This window comes from Notolepis coatsorum (genome assembly GCF_963971535.1).
Source record: "Notolepis coatsorum genome assembly, chromosome: 13".
Lineage (NCBI taxonomy): Eukaryota > Metazoa > Chordata > Actinopteri > Aulopiformes > Paralepididae > Notolepis > Notolepis coatsorum.
Window position 1 is genome coordinate 75,645,476 of NC_140177.1, and position 15,674 is coordinate 75,661,149.

The window sequence follows — 15,674 nt, forward strand, 5'->3', positions numbered from 1 at the left end:
CAGCCTCCTCAGCGTGCCTCTCTGCGGACCTATATATTTTATGCATAGCGTGGGTGGTGATGATGATGATGATAGAAACCGCTGTGGCGCATACAGTTGAATGCTGGTATTACACTCATTGAGGGACACGAAGAAGTCAAGTCCGATGGGATTTGGGAATCTCAAATACAAATCGGGATTGGAATAAAAAAAATGCATTTATATTAAACAATACAGAATATACAGCACTTCTTAGGGTCTGTAGGGTAAGCACTTATTCCCTACCCCCTGAACATTTATGGAGATGTATAGGCCTTTTAAGTCAGTGATAAAGGTGTCTTTCAAGGATAAGTGAGCTCCTGCACTGATTATTATAGTTCAATATTCAATATCGCCCGAAAAGGGCCCTTAAAAACCGGGCGCACTCGGTTAAAACACACACAGGTATAGTGCCCTTTTCAGCCTTTGAGCACCTGCCCCTCTAAAGTCCTGTGCACGTCCCTGCTTTAGTCACTATACTGCTAGTAGTGTCCAGTAACAGGGCTACACTTTATGAACCTTTCGTCACTATACCGCTAGTAGTGTCCAGTGCCAGAGTTATATATATATTGAAATTCTTTATTCGGAATAACCCCTTGAGATGTAGCATCTCGTTTTCGAGGGGATCCTAACACAATACAGCGTATGTACATTTTCAGAAAAAGAAAAAAAAACACAAAAAAAACATTGGACATCAAAACAGTCTACAACAACAAAATCAACTGAGAAATGAAATTACAAAATAAGTAAACCAACATACAAGATCACAAAATAAACAGGACAAACAAAACAAAACAAAACAAAAATCCAGCAAGGATAGGAATGGATCGTTACTTCGTACGAGATAAGTAATGAAAGTCATGATAGTATGCAATATATAAATGATAAAACTAAAAATGATAAACTAAAAATGATAAAAATGATAAACTAAAAACATGTACATGTACTATGGAAGTAAGAAGACAGCGCATTTTTAAATAAATAAAAAGATGAGATGGAACGAGTATTTGCAGGTAAGTTATTCCAATCAGAAGGGGCTTTGAACAAAAAGGCTTTCTTGGCTGTTGCTTTTGAGAGTGTTGAAAGTGTAGGTATGCAAAAATAGAGTTGGCTAGAATGCCTTAAATAATAATTGGAATAATATGGAGTCAAGTATTGTTTTAGATATTGTGGATAATTAAGATGAATACATTTGAAAATAAATTGTAACCAGTGGCGCTGTCTTCTTACAGTGGGAGAGGGCAAATTCAGTGTTTCATACATTATGAATGAATGAATGAATGAAAACTTTATTTAACAGATTGCAGAAAGGGTACAATACAGTACGGCTCAATACATACAATTGTTAAGGGGATGCAGACCTGAGAAAGACGTTTGTCTTGTTTCCATCAGGGTCCCCCATTTTCAATTCATATAGACAGTGATGAGTTGTAAAAGGGCATCCAAGAGCAAATCTGCATAATTTATTGTAAGATGTATTGAGAGGAATGAGATTTGTTTTGGATGCAACCTGGTAGACAATATCTGCATAATCCATAAGTGGCAAAATAAGTTGAATTACAAGCTTTTTTCTAACAGAAAGAGTTAAACAGTTTCTGGAGCGGTAGAGAATACCCACACTAAGATTAATTTTTCTTACAATATGATCAATGTGACACTTAAATGATAATTCAGAGTCGAGCCAAACACCCAAGTATTTTGTGTGTTCGACTCTTTGTAAAGGTGTACCATCTAAACTATGAATAGCACATACACAAGATTTGGCTTTAGATTTGATGCACTGGGGAGTACCAAAGATCATTGTATATGATTTGCTTTTGTTGAGTAGTAATTTGTTAGCAGCTAACCAATGTTGCAAGGAATTAAAATCAGATTGCAGAGCTAATTCAATGTGTGATAGAGTGGATTTGGAGGTGTAAATTACTGTGTCATCAGCATAGAGCTGAATACAACATTCAGAAATAATTGAAGGGAGGTCGTTTATAAAAATAGAAAAAAGAAGTGGACCAAGAGTTGAGCCCTGCGGCACACCTCTTTGTTGAACTAATAAATCAGATTTTATACCTTGAATTGCTACACATTGCTTTCTATTATGCAGATAGGAATTAAACCATAATAAAGAATTCCTTGACAAACCAACAGAATATAATTTATCTAAAAGGAGGTAGTGGTCAACGAGATCAAAGGCCTTGCTTAAATCAATAAAAATAGCACCAGTCAAGTTACCATTATTAGAGGCAGAGAAAATATCACTAGTAAGTTTCAATAGTGCTGTAGTTGTGGAATGATTTGATCTAAAGCCAGATTGATTGGGTGATAATATATTGTGTTCATCTAGATAATATGATAATTGGTTATAAATTAACTTTTCAAATATTTTTATAGTGGAGCAGATAATTGAGATTGGACGGTAATTATTAGGTTCTAGAAAATCACCCCCTTTATGCAAAGGAGTGATACAAGACAGTGGCGGCTCGTGGATGCTTCGCCACTAGGGGCGCTATACCAAACATTTTGCAAACATGTACAAGGCACGCATTGGCGAATATTATCACCATTGCCATCGATCAATATATGATCACAGTCAGTCAAATGCAACCACGTTTCCAATAGCCCAACACAAACACGCACAGCTCTCTCTCTCTCTCTCTCTCTCTCTCTCTCTCTCTCTCTCTCTCTCTCTCTCTCTCTCTCTCCCCCTCTCTCTCCCTCTCTCTCTCTCTCCCTCTCTCTCTCTCAGATCGATTCAATAAGAAACACATCTGTATATATTGTCATTTTAAACAAGTTACCATTCATTGTCTGAGTGGTTATGCTCTACCCGCGGCGAAATTAGAGAGAGAGAGAGAGAGAGAGAGAGAGAGAGAGAGAGAGAGAGAGAGAGAGAGAGAGAGAGAGAGAGCGAGAGAGAGACCGAATTAACTCACTGTTTACGTGGTCCACTCACTGTTGTCCCGACTCCCCAGACTGTTCTTGATAAAGTGTATAATCCGCTGTTGATGATGTATATCCAGTCCACTGTCCAGACTGCCATATAGCTTGTCAGCTGTTAGCAGTTAGCACCACACAACAAGTAGTTTGATTTCTTTGTCCATTTCCGCGTCGAACAGACTGCAAACTACCTGGCGTTCTATCGCCATGCTCTAAGACAAACTCTAACCTTAACCAACTTTGAAAGAGTGCCTAAGCTTAACCGTCTAAAGAACTTGCAGTCACGCTCTAAGACAAACAGCTACATCTCACAACAACAACAACTATCTGTAGAATAAGCTAGAATTGGGACATTAGAAAGTGGATTCGGCCAATCAGAGATCGTCTCCGCGAAATGCTGCTACGGAAAAAAATACTGGCGTCGGCCAATCAGAGAGCGTCTCCGCGAAATGCGGCTACATAAATTCTTGAGGCTGCTGCCTAGACCGCTTCAAATCGTGCCCGGATTCCAACATAATAGTCATATTTCAACGCACAACGCGTTACGCACTGATTGGCTGCTACGGATACAGCGATCACACAGTGACGCGCACTCAGAGCGCTATCGCGTCTAGCCCGGGCCGAGAAATAAAAAAAAAAAAAAAAAAAAGTGAGTCACTTCCTGTTCAAGAAAACGAGTATTTATTATTTTATTTATTAACGTTATATTGTGCATTGGAAACACAAACATACTTAAAATGAGTAAATATTATTCATTTTAAACATGTTTATATTATTTATAGGGCTATAAAACAAAAAACTAAAATATAATTTTTCTTGTTATTCTCTCATATAACCAGGGCAGGGCCTGAGGGGGGGCGGCGCCCTAGCGCCCCCCAGTGGCGGCCGCCACTGATACAAGACCACTTCCAGATAGCCGGTATTTCACAAGTGGATAATGACATGTTGAAGAGATCACAGAGTGGATACATGATAATGTGTGATGCTATAATTAGAAATGTGTTCTCAATGTCATCTAACCCGGGACCACTACCTACCTTCAGATCATTAATTGCAGCATGGACCTCAACAGGTGTTATTTTCTTAAAAGAGAAGGAGCTGTTACAGGGCTGAATATTGTTAAGAGCAATATAAGGATCATGCATTGTGGGAGAAGAGACAGAAGAAAAGTGTTGATTGAATGCATCCGCGACTAAATTAGGATTGTGTAAAATAATATTGTTGACTCTTATTTGGTTGGAGGATGTGTTTTTATCCGAACCAGTTAAATCTTTTATTTTCTTCCAAAAGTTTTTGGGATTTTTAAAATCACGAGTAAGAGACTCTCTATAATAATTGGCTTCTGCATTTCTGGTCATGGTTTTGGACACATTTCTCAACTGCCTGTACTTTTCCCAGTCAGCAGGATCCTTAGATTTATGAGATGCTGCCCAAGCTTTGTCTCTCTGCCTGAAAATGCCTATAAGTTCAGAAGTAATCCATGGGAGATGCCTTCCTTTGACTTTTATATTTTTATAAGGAGCATGCTTGTCAATAGTTTTAGTAAACTCAGAGAGAAAGAAGTCCCAAGCACAGTGAACATTTGGTATTAGTTGGTACCTATCCCAGTTGATGGAAATCACGTCATTGATAAATTGGCCAATGTTCATTTTTTTATATTGCCTGATTTTAATCAGTTTGGGTGGTGATTTAGGAAGTTTAATTTTCCAAATACAGTACACAAGTGAGTGGTCACTGAAACAATCAGACATTACTCCTGATTTTAAAATTCTATCTGGATGAGAGACCAGTATCCAGTCAATTAGAGATTGAGATGTGGGTGTGACACGAGTGGGCTCATTAATTAGCTGGCTTAAATTCAAATGACCAAATATGCATTTTTGTTTGTTAGATGATTTGTCAATCCAATTTTTATTAAAGTCTCCCAGAATAATAAGTTCATTTTTATTACTTATAGAGTTTATGGTAGAGGCTATATAATTAAAGGATTCAGCAGGTGAAGAAGGAGGTCTGTAAATATGTCCTATAGTAATATACTTGTTTTCATGCAGAGTTACCTTTACAAAAATACAAAGTGAGACGGCTCAACAACAGGTGTAATTAGTTCGGAAGCCAGAGTGGATGACACATATGTGGCTAAACCGCCTCCCTTTGTTCCCCTGTCAGCTCTATATAAGACATAATTTGTGAGTTTAATTTCATTATTAGATATTCTAGTGGAGAGCAAGGTTTCAGACAGGGTTATAATATTTGGTTTATATAGTTCAACCCATGCACGAAGTAGAGTGATTTTGGTACGAAGGCTTCTGATATTCAAATGAATAATTTTCAAACCTTTAACACTATCCAGTTGTTCATACGTTTAATAAGGATACTATCATTGACCAAACATAGAGAAAAGCAGATCCATAAAAGATTATAAAACACAAAAGCACACAGAGACAGGACAAACAGACAGAACACATAACTGGCACACACAGAAAACATAAAAACAAAAAACAGAAAACAAGACTGGCACATTGATCCTTGACCCCTTAGGCCCAAGGATTTAGGTGAGTAGGCCAGAACACCTCACTGAGCTTTGTCTGTTTGTTATGTATATGTAGCTCAGTAGTAACTTTACAAATGGTAAGATAAGTTAGTACCACATGTGAGTTGATGAACCCTTAGTCACTCTACTGCTAGTAGTGTCCAGTGCCAGGGCTAAACTTGGCAAAGCAACCTTTAGTCATTGTGCATCTCGACTCAAAACCACACTTTTCATGGATCCTTTTAGTTTAGTTTTAATCTACACCACCTTTGATTTATTCATTCATTTATTCTTATAAATCAATTGTCTTTTCTTATAAATAGTCTATTTATGTATTTATTGCCTATCTTTGTACTACCGTGTATCATACATTTGCAGTTATTGAATTGCCTTGGAAGAGGGAGAAAAGGAAGAATAATGCATCCATATAGAAAAAATATGTTTTAAAACTTCAAAGTCAGTACACCCACTTTTGATGCAGTACACACACAAAAAAAGACTGAAGGACTATTATATATTTGCAGTTGAGTGTACACCTTGACCCAATACCAATCTGAATAAAAAAAAAAACAATAAAAAAAAAAAAAAAAAAAAAAAAAAAATCTAACCCTAACTAACCGTACTGTCATGCACTTGTCCTAATAAACTAACCTACACTGTAGCACTCAACACTTTGATGAACATTGTTGCTCAGCTGATAGAGTTGTGCCCTTCCTGATGGCTTGTCGTACAGAACTTGTAAGTTGCTTTGGATAAAAGCGTCAGCTAAATGACTAAATGTAAATGTAAATGTAATACCAGATAGAAATGGTCAGTTCACTGCCATGTTTGATCGGTTGGCCACAGCAGGAATATTCAGATCGGCAGCATCTCTAAAGGATGAAATTGTTGAAGATTTCAGGTCTAATTAATTTACCAGTAATGGAACACATTTGTCATACTATGTTGAAGGAAATTACTTGGATGCAGACTTCGATAGTTTGTCACGATGTGGGACCTATGGTGATCACATAACCCTTCAAAGGGCTGCTGATATTTTCAATATTAAATTCCTTGTTGTCTCACTGGGAACTGATGCCTCTTCCATTGTATCTCAGTCTAATACATACTGTGACCGTTTGCCACTGTTGGTCCTTGGACACATTACTTACGTCTGGAAGGCCCAGTCTCTTCATTCATTGAAATCATCCACAAAGCTGAGAGAGAAAGGACATTTCAAAGCTATGAACTCCTCACTGATGGACTCCAAGATGAATCCCTGCTGGATGGACCCCAAGATGATGATGAACCCCATGATGAAGCACTGCTGGATGGACCCCAAGATGAAGCACTGCTGGATGGACCCCAAGATGAAGCACTGCTGGATGGACCCCAAGATGAAGCACTGCTGGATGGACCCCAAGATGAAGCACTGCTGGATGAACCCCAAGATGAAGCACTGCTGGATGGACCCCAAGATGAAGCACTGCTGGATGGACCCCAAGATGAAGCACTGCTGGATGAACCCCAAGATGAAGCACTGCTGGATGGACCCCAAGATGAAGCACTGCTGGATGGACCCCAAGATGAAGCACTGCTGGATGGACCCCAAGATGAAGCACTGCTGGATGGACCCCAAGATGAAGCACTGCTGGATGGACCCCAATATGAAGCACTGCTGGATGGACCCCAATATGAAGCACTGCTACCCCAAGATGAAGTCCTGCTGGATGAACCCCAAGATGATGATGGACCCCAATATGATGCCCTACTACTGGATGGACCCCAAAATGATGATGGAAGACAGCAGGCACGTGCACACATAGGGGTGAAGGGGTGCCCGGGCACCTGCCTTTTTCATTTTTCATTAGAAAGTGCCCTTTTTATGCCACCCTCTTTTTTTTTTTTTTTTTTTTTTACTGTTGCACATATAGATATACTGCCCTGCCCTTCCAAATGAAAGATGTCACGATAGCATCTAAATATTAGGTAAAGAAAGAGAGAGAAATGCCACCCCTCTCGTAAATAATAGGTCCTTCCAGCCTGGATTCGTTCTGACGGAAAACAGAATAATTTTGATTGACAGTCGAGTCTGCCAATTACGTCACACCGCTTGTACCCGCCCTGCTGTTCTTAGCACCAATCGGCAAGCACTATTAGTTTTTGACTTCCTGAATGTCCCGTGTGCTGTAACCTCGTTCCCAGCTTTATCTCAAGAGATAATGTGTGCTGACAACAACAAAGCTACAGTGCTAACAATAAGCGATTTGGCTGGATGCAGTCTGGACAGTGGATAAACATCAAGACAACAGTCTGTGACTGTGGCCTGTGGGACAGTGGACATAATACTTCATCAAGCCCTGCTGACCTGGACCACGTTTCAACTAACAAGTGAGTTAATGCGGTCTCTCTCTCGCTCTCTCTCTCTCTGTCTCTCTCGCTCTCTCTCGCTCTCTCTCTCTCTCTCTCTCTCGCTCTCTCTCTCTCTCTCTGTCTCTCTCGCTCTCTCTCTCTCTCTCTCGCTCTCTCTCGCTCTCTCTCTCTCTCTCTCTCTCTCTCTCTCTGTCTCTCTCGCTCTCGCTCTCTCTCTCTCTCTCTCTCTCTCTCTCTCTCTCTCTCTCTCTCTCTCTCTCTCTCTCGCTCTCTCGCTCTCTCTCTCTCTCTCTCTCTCTCTCTCTCTCTCTCTCTTGCTCTCTCAACACAGCGCGCCCGCAGCTGTTGGTCTGGAGCGCATATTGTGTTATTAAAGGGACACTATGTAGTTTTGGTGACATCGGTGAAACTGAATGTACCATAGACTTGTATTAACCAAAAAAAACGGGCTCGCGCGCTGTGCGCGCTCGCATTGCATTTTATTAAAGATGCCCTTTTCTACTTTTTCGGCACCTGCCTTTCTAAAGTCCTGTGCACGTCCCTTGAAGACAGGACATGTCCATCCTGCCGACTGCTGCCATTTATCATGTAGTTGACCCTTAACATAGACATGTCATTGCTTGGGGTATTCAACCATGTTTCTCAACCCTTTTGAGACCTTGCATCACCATTCCATCCTCAAATCCACCTTAGGCAATCTTTAGCTGAAGACCTTGACTTGGACTTGGACCATGGCAGTGACATTGTATGGTGAGGCTCTACAAATGTGCTGGACGTGGTAGTGGTCTTGCAATTAAACTAAGGGAGCTCTTCATCAAACTCAGTAAGTGGGTGATGTCATGGTTTCTGTGTATGTATGTAGACTATGGTCAATTTAAAATCAAGACATTTCTTTGGAAGAGATAGTCTTATCTCAGGTTTTTTTGTACTGTAGGTACAGTAGATTGTCTTGATTAAAGCAGCTTCAAGTGTTTGTAATTCAGATGTAGTTTAGTAGTTTCCAAATGGTGTGGGCTATGTGTGTCATATGCTGTGGCCTAAGGGCTTGTTGTAGCTAGGGGACAGGTTACTTCTGTCATGGCTACAGTACTTGTCGTAAAAAAAATAAAAAGGTTGTTTTTGCGAGTTAAGACTGTTCTGCAAATCAACGTGTTGTTAGACGGTGTGGTTGTTTTTCGGATATATATCTTTCACTTAATTATTAATACTAAAACATAATTAAAGATGATGAAAGAAATGTTCATCCAAAGTGTTGTTGATCACTACAGTGGTCAATGTTCTTTGTCTAAATATAGGCTACTGTAATTGGGCATAATAAATTATTTACTGTTCCATATTTTGTTGTGCAACCAATTGTTTTCTCTTTTTCTGTAGTCAAAATGTGTATAATCCTGATTGCTTAATGGCACAACTGTGTGTGTGTGCCCATATGCATGCATGCACATGTATGCACATGTGTGTTTGTTTCAGATTCAGATTCAGATTCAGATTTCTTTATTCGCCATTTTGTACAGGTACAAAATGGAACGTGATTTGACATTACAGTGCATGATTGATATTTTCACAAATAGGAACGTAAGGTTATGTATATAACCAAGTTCTGTGAATTATGGTGACGCTCAGCATCATCTGCACTGTACTTCACTTCGTGCATGAGCACTGAATAAAAAATTCCACCATGTACCTTTACATCCCAACATTCGTCTGGCCACACCCTCATCCGCTTACCTTCATAAGCAGGTGTGTGGTCACCTACTCGCCTCCTTCCCAAACTTTCACCACAAGGCGAGATCAAGGGCAGCAGCGGCGTCTGATGCTGAGCGTCACCATAATTCACAGAACTTGGTTATATACATAACCTTACGTTCTGTTTCATTATGGCTTACGCTCAGCATCATCTGCACAAGAGGAGCTGAGCGGGAGCCATAGCTCGACAAATGTACCCCACCGAGGCCCCCCACAACCATCAGACCGGGGAGGACCGAGCCCCCCGACCCTCCCTAATGGAGGATACCCCCCCTATTGGAGGCTTACGGGAGGGAGACGGATCCGACCGTGCGAAGAGGAACTCAAGCAACTCAACGCACAGGGTGAGCAGACCGTGGCTTGACCCCACGACTACACACACGCACAACCGGCATGCCACCAGGGAACGAACGGAAGGAACAAACCTCGTTACTGCCCCCAAAATCACGGGGTCAAGAGCAAACCCAACCCTGTGGCAAGGCTGTAGCAGCGGAGCGCGAAGGAAGACCCAGACCCACTGAAGGGACTGGATCCTCTGGAAAAAGGGGGCCCGGAGAGGTCAATGATGGCAGGCATCAAGACCCCACCAGGCGGTCACTTAGTGACACCGCCCCCCACATCGCCAGCGTATTCGGATAAGGCCCCTCCAAGAGCGGGCCCTTTCCCCTCAATAGCACACCGCCTGGCACACTGACCCTGTAGAACAGGCAGTCAGCATGGCCGTAAGCACTCAAAAAGTTCAACCAACGGAAGCAGGCAGCGCACCGGGGAAACCAGGCAGCAGGCTGTAACCTGAGCCTGGAGCACTGCGGACGAGACAGGTGCCAAAGGAGTCAACTGAAGACAGCCCCCCCGGCGGAAGGGGCGTATGCTGGCGTTGTTGATCACCATGACAAAGCCTCCATTAAAAAAACCACCCAGAGGGGTCGAGGCAGAGAAGGCTGACATGATTGGCAGACGTCATGAACGTGCAGGGGCACACTCAACCGGGTAACCCGGGAGTTGACTCTGCTCCAACATACCAGGGAATCAACTACCCTCTCGGTACAGACGGTGGTTGTTCCTATAACCCCTCAAGAAAAAACTCCAAAACACACCTGCGGGTATACACCAGCTATACCGCAGTACAAGCGTTTCAGTTTAAAAAAAAGGGTTATCCCAGGCCTACGGTATCAACAAAACTTTACTTCGGACCGGGCCCGGCGGCCCGGGAAGCACACAGGATTACCAGAGGGGGTCCAGAAGACCACCCCAACAGCCCCCTCTTCGCCATGCGTGAGAGAGGAGCGAAAGAAGGAGAACCAGCCCCTTACAATAGTGCCAGGTACAAAAGAGTACCCAACAAAGGGTCTCGATAACGCCTAACCCTGTGACACCCGGGCCGACCCGGCATTTTTCCCACTGAAAAAAACCCAAGTCCCTCAGGGTACCAGAACAGCAGATCTGCATCCCCGGCGGACAACAGGTTAACTGATCTGGACCAGCGTGACCAGAAGCAGTCCCGTGGCCTAACCACGCCGACATGCCTACTCCAGGAGAAGGGGCAGATATGCGTGTTGATCTAAAACATGAAAAGAGGGCGCCACCCAGACGGGCCGGTTTGAACCGTGCTCGGTGGCCCACCCCAAGGGCGTGAGACCCCTCTACCTATGTTCTGATCTATTCCGTTAACATCCCCCAGATATGAACGAGAATCCGTCGAGACCCAGTAACAGGCTCTCGGAAGAGGAAAAAAAAACCATCCCAGTTGTTGGGTTAAAACGCTGTTTTAATAACAAGTAACCAAGGCGTACTAGCCACCCGCATGATTCTTATCAGAAACACCCCGAGCCAGCACTATGTATGCGTCGGGACACAAAACACATCAACGGACAGTCTAACCAGACCCCACATTGATCCCTCAAGGCGCCTGGGAGAACGACAAGAAGGGTGTGGTGCTTCATATTCTCCACACTCTTTTATTAAAAAAGAAAGAAACACCGACTGACATGAATCCCACTTGACGCAGCCGAGGATAAAAACAGTTTACATTTTTATATCCCGTCATCCCTACCACAGAGGATAGACGGAACTCCCCAGAGAGACTTCCCACGTGAGCCATAGATTGAAAAGCCGCGCTAACATTGAGTCATGTGACCAACCGACTCAAGTTACGCGTATATCGAGCGTAGTGGAACCTTAATTCCTACGCTCTATCCCGACACTTGACAATAACAGAACTTACATATGGGTCTAACTCACGGAAGCCATCGTCCAATAGCAACGTGCGTAGTGACATGTGCTACGACGGGGGGAAACCCAAGACTCAACGCCTGTGATAGGTGCAGAGTCTGGGAAACCCTTCCCCCCCCCCCCCCTCCCTGCCAAGCCGCCTAACAGCTTGGCCCTGACTGAACTAATAAGAGAGGTAATAAACCCCCTGACCAATCAGAAGAGGGAAGGAGGGGTTTATCCGGTACCCCCTCACAAGCCCAACCCTTGCATACAACAACAACAAATAGCCATATGATACCTTTAGTAGCAATGCTAATGAATAGCGCAAGCTAATACAATGCACGCTAACCACAGACAATCTGTGAACAGGGTTTATAACAAGACCAAGTTGCGTGTGTGTGTAAATCCTACACCCGCATCTATGTTGTAACACAGAAAAAACATTGATAGAGAGAATACGAGCATTACTGCAAACCCAACACAATAGTGTTGTAGCTCAATATCACTGTGTAAGCAACAGAGCACACAACTAGCCTCTACCTTTATGTGGAGATTCAGGTCGAGGCAGAAAAAACCCTTTTTCAACCGAGTGTAGGCTGCAGGCCTTGCTTAAGCTCTAACATGAATGTAACCCTCCTATCAACCCATACTAGCGAAGATTCACACGTTGCAACCCAATCATATGTTTGGTGAATAAACACACAGTTTGTTAAAGGGGAACTATTTTACTATTTCTTTCACTATTTGGGCACTTTTACACAATTCCTGTGAGTCTATGGAACACCTCTGTAATATATATATTTTTTTTATTCATTGTTTTGTATTTCTAATCAAGTCCTCAAAAACAGCATTTTTCTACCTCAAGATCTCGAGCCGTTTTGAGCTGATGTGGACTGGTGCAGGTGGAGGAGCCTGAGGAGCCACATTAACATGCAGCAGTGACTATATGACATCACATATAGGCACATTTTCAAACGACTCAGTTCAGTGAGGGTGAATATTGTGAGAGGAGAATTGGAAGAATGCGCCAATATGAGAATTTTGAGACATAGATCATATTAATATAAGTTCACATAGCTAGGAAACAATGCTAAACACTCAAAAAGGCCATTTATAAGATAGTTCCCCTTTAACAAAAAATACAGTCCCCCTTTAGAGGGGACTCTTTATTTTTTAACAAAAATCATAGCGGGCCGGGAAGGGAAACAGGGGGGGGACCACAGGGGGAAAAAGTCACTGGGTCCTAGCAACGCCTGCCACGAGCCGCTCGGGATTTGCCACCTCGTGGAGCCCCGGGCCGGCTGTCGTAGCGGAGGCGCCCTCTCTCCTCCTGGCCTTCTTCACCGAAGGTCCAGCAGTGGCGGTGGTGGCAGCGGCGGCCACGGCGGAGGATCCTCGACGATGTGGCAGCCGTCTGACTCCACCGGCGACATCGGGAGGGGGGAAATGAGGCTGGAGCACGGAGCGCTCCTCCTGCATCTCTCAATACACCTTTCCGCGGTGACGGGAAGTCCCGCCCCCCCCGTGTTACTGTTGCTATGGTCTCCCAAGCTCTCCCAAATGTTCTCACAGGCACACTGAAACAACCACATGTCAATCGAACAACATGGATTCTCTCTTAAAGATTCCTGAAACTATTGCTATCAGTTATTTGCCCAATGCCGCTACTCTATCGAAGAGAGTTCTCCAGAAAGGCCTGAATTATTTTACTCAAGGATATATCCATGAAATTAGGATTTCGGATGGAGAAGGAGATGACAACGTCAAAGTTGATGCCAAGTGTTGGCGGTCTATGCGGAAGACACAAACGCCTCACAAACTCCACATTGTAATTCGTCAGGATACAATTGTGGAGTCCTACTGCACATGTAAAGCAGGGTGAGTATGTTAGTGGTCCCTTATTATAAAATTGTTAGAGTGAATGAAGATTTAAGCCTAGTATCTGCTAACTGCTAGCTACAATGGGCTAATCATCTAACGTTATGCTAATCACACAAATGTCGCGGTATGTAGGTGACAAATAAACCTTTGAATTTGAACTACTGTAATTAGCTAGCTTACCTTTAGTGTTGGCGCAGCTGTATATTGATGTGTGGAGTAGCTATCAACCATTTGATTGTTGCATGTGTATTTTCAGGATAAATGGACACTGTTCCCATGTCGTTGGCATTGTCAAGTCTCTTCAAGGATTCAAATGGCACAACTTTACCCACATACCAGAACAACAAAGTTGCACCAGCATACCACAGCAATGGCATGTCCCCAGAGGTGATAAAATACAGCCAGTACCTATTAACCATGTCGTGGTTGCAAAACCCTCTGAGAAGAGAAAGAGACGGCCAGTGGTGTGCCATGTTGACACTTCTTACAGGTAAAGTGGTAGTAATACACCCAACAGATATAATAAAGTGAACAAAGTCCATGAGTTACAATATCAAAAATTAATTTTATTAGTAATACTCTTTATAAGTTGATGTACATATAAAATTAGCTCATGAGACATCAATGTCAATGAAGAGAACACAATCTTAGAAGAATTCAGGATTCAGAAAATAGCATAGCACTGAAACTGCCCTCACCAAAATAATCAGTGACCTCAGACTAAACTCTGATGAGAATAAGGTCTCCATCCTTATAGTGGTATTCATAAAAAAAAGAATTGGAACGAAATATTACAAATTAAGTTTTTTATGACCTTGAACGTGATGCAATCTTTTCATGCACTGATGTGCCAACTCTGTCAGTTACCTAATAAGGCAGAAGGGTTAAAACATATATCAGAGGGAGGAAATTCTATGTTAAACTAGGAGGCCACATGTCTGAGATATATGACAACAACTATGGAGTTGCACAAGGGAGTTGCTTAGGTCCTTTACATGTTACTGCTGGGTGATATCATCAGAGGACATAATGTAGGTTTTCTATCTATAATTCTAATTATCGGCCCCAAAACAAAAAAATAAACGTTAATAAAGAACCTGGGAGGACTAACCCCTTGGATCAAATCTGAGGTCACAAGTCTCTGGGTTATCATAGATTCAGAACTGAACTTCAATTTTCATCTTAACAAAGTGACCAAAACATCGTTCTTCCATCTCAGAAATATAGCAAAAGTATGACCAAGTTATTATTAATATATGCAATACATTTAATACAATATTTTAAATATTTACAGACTTCCAGCTGTAACAGAGGAAGATATTGCCCATCTACAACGGATGACTGGAACACCTTTGGCAACTATCCTGTCTACCAGTGTGCCAAAGATCACAACCCCTTTTGGAGAAGTCCAGATTGGTTCTGTACTTTCTTATCAGGTAATGCAGGTCTACAATTTCATTTATCAGTTACAAACACATCCTGTTGTAGGGTCATAAAACAACAAACTGACCATATCTGGTTTATTGTTTTGAAAAGGGTTGTTGGTATGCGATCTGAAAGGATTTTGTATGTCTTAACTTTACATATAAGACGCTCAATATGAACCCTGTGACGAGCAATTTTGTTAGTCAACGCCACATTTGACTGAGACATCTGAGAATGACCAGCAGCAAAAGGAGGGATATTCAAACGTAATCCAAGCTCTTTCAACTCGTCGTGTATTGTAAAACCCTTGTCAGCCATAACAGCATCACCATCCTTGATGTAACCATGAACTTTCAGTGTTTTAAGTAAATCATAAAAACCACTGCTTTCAGTAATCGCCTTATCGGATACAGCACCTGTAAATAACTCCGACACAAAAATGACAGACCCACTTGGATCACATCCAATCAATGCTTTGAGGGTTGTGCTTGACTTATAGTCACTATAAAGCTGACTTTGTAAAGCCAGTGCAGATGGCACCTGGGTCTTAAATTCAGTACCATCAATAATGACTAAA